Genomic DNA, 6,206 nt, shown 5'->3' on the forward strand with positions numbered 1-6,206 from the left:
GAATGAATAATATTTTGGCTTAAGAGAGAGAAGGTATCAGTCCAGACTGGCGTGACGAACCGGTGCCATGGGTGCGTGACGCACAAAGGGCCGCACTCGACCCGCCACGTGCGGGGGGCCCTCGCATGGTGCCGGACAGAGAGGGAGAGGCAGTTAGAGAGAGGGAGAGGAGTGAGCGTGCGTGAGAGAGAAAAGGGGAGAGAGGGGAAGAGAGGCAGAAGGGTTGAGTGAGGCAAGGAAAACAGGGCGGGTGAACGCAAGAAATGTGTATACATTCATCACACAATTTACAAGAACTTGTAAATGCACAATGCACGGAACTACTAAAACAAGTACAAAACCAACTACAAAAATTAGTCGAATTGCGTTTTATAACGGAGTCATCATTAGCTCACGATACCAGGCGTGCACGCGAAGTAGCGATTACTGCTCTGGGCCGCGAGTGTCTATTGAGCACCACCTCCGCACTTACATGCCGGGGCCAGGGAGACACGTTGGCAACACTGTCGTGGCAGGGTGGGCACGGGAGGGCACTGGCAGCCAGCCACCACCCCTTCGCCCCACTCATCAAACTTTCAGGAAACAGGTATTAAATATTTTAGCGATTCGTTTCCGGAGGAAAATACGCCCCTTTCTTCTCCCTGCTCGCGCCCGCCTCACCCCCCCCACCCTTCCCTCCGCACCCCCTCTCCTCTCCCCTTCCCCGCCGCCTCCTCCGCCCGGCCCGCCTTTCAGTTTGCCGCCCTCGCATGCCGCGGACTCAATCAACGCTGGGGGCTGGGCCTCTGCGGGGTGCGGGCTGCTGGGGGGGGGGGGGGGGAGAAGAAGGAGAAGGGTGTCGCTAGGACAACCATTGGACAGGTCAGACACATTACCCATTACCCCATTACCCATTTTGTGGAAGACCAAATTTTTGCAACCTCTCCAAGTGGCTGTTTTCATGCAACTATAAATGTATTATCATCTCGCCGCAAAAATTCTGCAGTAAAAGCAATTAATTGGGATGGTTTTGAGGGACAAAATTATTTTTAGACAGTACCCAAGACTGTCTTTACCAGAGGGTAAAGAGACCCCTTTCCCCCTCCTCACCGTCTCCCATATATAGCACCAGGGCGCTCACCCTTAACGCAGCCGCCCTCCTGTGAGCGTAAGGTTGTGATCGACCAGATGTTACGTTAAATCCAATTTTTAATGAGCTCTTACATACATCTATTATATTTCACACCGCGCACCGGTCCTACAACCCCCCCCCCCATTTCTCCAGGCACCCCTTGCAGGAGGCCTCGCGCAGCGCCCTCTCGTACTCTGTCTCCCTCCCCACTTGTCCCCTTGTACCTCTGCCCTCTCCACGAGTGCACTTGACTGCGCGGACAAAACCAGATAGAGTGTCATTGTTCTCCACCCTCGTCCCCTCGCTCCCCCCTCTCCACCGCGCCTCCCTCCGCGCCACGCCCGGGCGCCACGATAATAACATATTCAAACGAGCGCACGCATTGATACGGACACGGTGGTACAGTTCCCTGCCCAGGACAGGACACTAAATAGAGAGCGGCAGTGTTTGTGCCTAGGTTAGATGTGTGCACATCTGAATCAGACCCAAATGTATTCACTTGAATACAGACTAAATTAGGCATGTGTAACATTGGTCTTAATACAAAACTGGCCCCTTTACATGTAGAGCGCGGTGCTACCGATTCATCGGGCATGGACACAGAAAAGCAGCATAGCCCAGCAGCTTATCAGCTGGTATTTGTCATCATACCCCGCCCTGCTTGTTTCCCTTTTTGCGGGGAACGGGGAGCTACTGGTAAAGCAATATCATGATCCTGCCGGCAATTTTGTCGCACATCCCTACAATTTTTTCGGTTCGCTCGAAGAAGAATGGGCGGTTCGTGTGTGTTTGTTTTTAATAAAACGTATCCCCTTATTCACACATTTTGATTCGACACAAGTCTTGGCCAAACACAATTATCACAGCCCACGAGCCCCGGTAGTGCCGCAGCTGCTGCTCTTTCTGCCGGGAGGCGGCGGCCGTGGGGCGCGCGGGCCGGGCTCCCCCGCTGCTCACTGGAATTGGTTGGCGTTTGCCTGCTGCCTCCCCTCCGCTACGCGTCGCTCCTCGACTCTCAAATCTCTCTCGAGTTGATCCCCGCGACCAAAGAAGCGAGGTGCCGGCGCGGCGGGTCGGGTCGGGAGGAGGAGCGCCCTCGGCAAACATTTTCACGGCACCCGCCGGACTCACAATCATCCACAATGATGGCTCAACGGCAGCAACCCTTATTTCCACTACGACCTGCGACGTTTTTCAAAAGCTTTGGTCTAGACTTTCGTAGGTATACAGCCGCCCTCGCAAGGGGTTGAATCGCTTATTGGTATGTTTATTTTCCTGTACACATGAGAATTAAACTCACATGAGTGTACGGTAGGCGGGGGAGTACATTGAATACAAAATAAACTGTACTCCATGTACTACACCTCGGCACCATGTGATTGGTCTGCCCATGAGAGTTTAGGGAAAAACCTTTCGCCTTTTATTTTCCTAAACTCTCTTGGCCTGCCGCCGCCGCGCGGCTGATTCGCTCTGCTCGCGCCAGGTTAGCGAGTCGTAGGCCGGCCCGCGCTATACGGACGTTTGTAGTACACTACAGCGCGCAACCGGGTGAAGCGTGGCAGGGGCGGGGTGGAGGGGACACTTCAGTGTTGTGACCTGAAATAAATTTATCGGTCCGGTCCCGGTCGGGTCCCGGTCTGGTCCCGGTCGGGCCGCACCCCTGCTCGGCCGCACGCACCCCGCCCTGCGCCTTTGAACTTGAGCCTAACCCTATTCGCCCGGTCCCCTTCAATAACCCTCCCCGCCCCTCCGCACCCCCGCATGTTTGCCCTAAGCATCGACTTTAATGGGAAGGAATAACAAGACACGAGTCTCCTCCCTCCCCGCGGAGGGTCACCCCCGCTCCCCGCCCGCGCTCGCGCTCCTGCGTTTGTTCCGCCGTGGTAGGAAACACGTCATCACTTTCTTTGGACGTAATGTTCGAAGCAAATTCAAAAATGAACCTAGTTACGAAACCTTTTTAAAGGGTGTGCGTGCGGGGTGGTGGTGGTGGAAGGGGAGAGGGGGGAGGGGGGGGGGGGCTTGTACACCATGCATATAGGAATGGCAAAAAAGTAAGCTGACTGAAGTCAACGTCTCGGTTTTTTTTTAAAAGTCAATTTGCACGTTTTCCACTTAAACAGTTCCCTGCCCACCCATACTAGCCAAAGAAAAGTGGGAGACAATATTCTTTACCGTAAAGAAAATAATTACAATTCTAACAGAGCGCATATTTAAATTTTTGTGTCCTTTAATATTTTGAAAAGTTACATGAGTCAAATAACGTTTGTGATTTTTTCTCAGTAAGAGTTGAAGCAAATCAGATTAGCACAAGAATAATTATTTCTACCGTAGCTCTCAACTTAGTGAGCACATGAAATTTTTTGGAGCAAGTATTTAAAGTACCATTTTAAAGAAAACGTTTTACATTTATGAGGCTCGGAACCTTTTTTAGTGAATATGCCAGGTCTAAGGAAACAAACGTGCGAATGCCTGAATGGATGAGCAGGCCAGACTACCTGAGAATTATGATATGGTGATGTTTCAAATCCAAAATTGTCATGGTAACCATTAGTTTTCCTGAGAAATGGGCCGGATATGAGGTCCTTTTCTTAATTTCCTGGCTAAAACCTCGGTGAATGTACTTGGGCTGATTCGTTATCTGGGCCTGTGAAGATCTCTTTCGCCCTTGCCCACAGAAGCTATGAGAAACTTCTATGCGTCCTTAGATCACGCCCAACCATGGTTAAAAAAATTAAGAAGAAAGACAATTTAACTGCATCAATTTAAATGGGCGGTGAGCGGTAGCGGAGGGGGCGGTGGTGGTGGTGAGGCTTGGGTTAGAAGAGGGAGTAAGAACATCTTATACTAAGTAAGGTAACAAACATGTTACTCCATAAACCGGGCGGTCCATATTGCAGAAGCAGAAGGGGAGGGGCGACAGTAAGGGAGGAGAGGGGGTAGAGGGGTTGTAAGCTGTACGGGGGAAGGTGGGAAGGATGAGAAGGGGGGGTCATAGTGGGTTGGCACCTCCCCATTCAAACCCCTGTGCCCGAAGAAGAACCCCCTTCCTTCCCCCACCCCACCAAATACTCACCCCCGGCCCCTCTTTGCCCCACACGACCACCTACCCACCCCCTCCCCGTCTCCCACTCAATCCCGTAACCTATTTCTCCGCGCAACCTACGAGGCCATGGAAGGGGTAGAGCGACGGCGTAGCACATTTCAGCCCAGCCCTTTTCCGATCGTTTTTGCAAACGAAATCATCTGATATGACCCGTCTTGGCCAACTCACCTGTGTCGGGCAGGTGGGTCCAGCGATCCACCAGGTAGCCGCGCAGGTTGGACACGCGGCTCGGCGACGGCGGCACGGCCGCGGTGTCTGGCGCGCCGGCCGCGGGGCTGGCGCCGCTGCTCAGGTAGGACGCGGCCTGGCGGTGCAGGCGCCCGAGCAGGGACGAGCCCCCGCCGTCGCCGGCCGCGGGCGCGGTCGCGCTCTCCTGGGCCGCCGTGGTCACGCGCTGTCCTGGCCGGCCGGTCGGAGGAGTCCGTCACACACTTGCTGCTGTCGGCTGGCCTGGCCCAGGCGCTCACTGGCCGGGCATGTCTCTGTCAACAGACAGCGCTTGTTCACACGCACGCACGCACCGCACCGCACCACGCCGCGCCGCACCGCGGGACCCGGGACCGAGCTGGACAGGTGGGCTGTCGGGGCCAGCACTCTCTGGAGCGGCGGCCGGCGGCGGCCCCAGCGCAGCGCCGGTGCGGGGAGGGCGTGGCGGGGGCGGCGAGGGGCGGCGCGGGCGGCGAGGGGCTGGCGGGGGGCGGCGCCGCGGTGCGCCGGCGCGGCCGCTGGAGCGAGCCCGCCTCCAGGCCGGTGGTGGGGAGGCCCGGCCCCCAGGCCCGGCCCCCAGGCTCGGCCCCCAGGACTGCGACGCGAGGGGGTATGTCGAGGCCTGGGCGCACTCCCGCGCGCCTGAGCGGGGGGCTGCTGCTGGCCGCTTCTGGCTGCTGCTGCCGGCCGCCGCCATTGGCCCTGGCCCGGGTGACGTCACCACCCCCAGGGAACCTGTGCATGCAGCGCCAACTGTCTCTGTCTCTCTCGCCTGCTCGCTCGCACCCCGCCCGTCATGCTGATTCAACTATCTCGTTTTTCCTACGCTTATCAAGCGGTCCTACCGAGGCGGTCCCTTCGCGCCCCCTCCCTGCTCGTCAAGGTCCCCCAGTGACCCAAAGAGTCCTGCCGCTTCTTGTGGATGCCAAACGGGGAGGGGGGAGAGGGCTTAGGTGTGGGTAAGAATAGGATGGGGAGGTGGGGGAGACACCGAGAGCGCGTCTCACGACCCCCCATTACTTCTATAATTTTTTTTGTTCACCACCCTCCAATGCCACACCTCCCGGCTATCGCTCCCTGCTCCCTACTTTCCGTCGCATAGGACTCGGTTCAGAACAACTGTCGTTTTAGGGCGGCTGCCCTTCTCTCGTCGATTTTAGACAGCAGCGCCGCCGAGGCCGCCGCAAAGGTTACCCCGCGACGACATTGGGCTGTGCTCCGCGCTTCCGCCCCGAGTGCTTGTCGGCTCAGCGACGGTTGTGTAAGGTTTACACAACCGCACCAGCCGTCCGGCTGTCAATTAAAGCTTTAGGGCGGGGCGGGACGGGATGGGACGGAGCGGGGCGGGGCGGTACGCGCGGCACGTGCCGGCCACGCGCTGCCGCTCGGTGCCGCCCCGATGCGAGAGTCGCTCGCCGGACCCGCCGCGCCACGGACGCGGCGATCAGGTCGGCCTGGTTCCACACGCCTCGTTTACTTTTATTGGAGAGGACAATCTACATTTTTCATCTTTTCAAATGTTTTGCTGGGGGGAGCTATTTTGATGAGCTTAATGGGCTTCTTCTTTGCCGGGTCACAAGAAGAGGAGAAAAGTCTCTCAAGTCTGTGTAGCGCGTTAAAACGAGCCTCCATCAGGTCTAGCGCGCGCTTCGTTGCCATTTAAATATTCAAGCAGGTGGAGGGATGAGGGAGGGGGGAGGGGTAGAACAGTTTGACGGCGCTGTGGCGCTGTCCTACCCGTCAATGTCTCCTCTCGTCCGGAGGGCCCTGGCGAGCCGAGGG

General features: G+C 56.8%; 2 protein-coding genes across 5 annotated transcripts in view; both read right to left on the minus strand.

Moving 5' to 3' along the window:
• LOC113210661 (choline O-acetyltransferase) overlaps positions 1-6,206 on the minus strand; it is a 128,331-nt gene that overhangs the window by 65,691 nt on the left and 56,434 nt on the right. The window contains exon 2 of one of the 3 annotated variants that reach the window (XM_052264326.1): positions 4,386-4,699. The exons of 1 other annotated variant lie outside the window; for it this stretch is intronic. The gene's annotated coding sequence lies outside the window, so the exon portion shown is untranslated. Of the gene's footprint in view, positions 1-4,385; positions 4,835-6,206 lie in introns of those variants that run through there. One more of the 3 variants, XM_052264325.1, reaches the window with a different exon arrangement.
• The window catches only part of LOC113213935 (vesicular acetylcholine transporter), a 127,712-nt gene that overhangs the window by 7,240 nt on the left and 114,266 nt on the right, over positions 1-6,206 (minus strand). The gene's annotated exons all lie outside the window — the stretch shown is intronic.

The sequence above is a fragment of the Frankliniella occidentalis genome, unplaced genomic scaffold (genome assembly GCF_000697945.3).
Source record: "Frankliniella occidentalis isolate FOCC.00 unplaced genomic scaffold, Focc_3.1 Scaffold18, whole genome shotgun sequence".
NCBI lineage: Eukaryota > Metazoa > Arthropoda > Insecta > Thysanoptera > Thripidae > Frankliniella > Frankliniella occidentalis.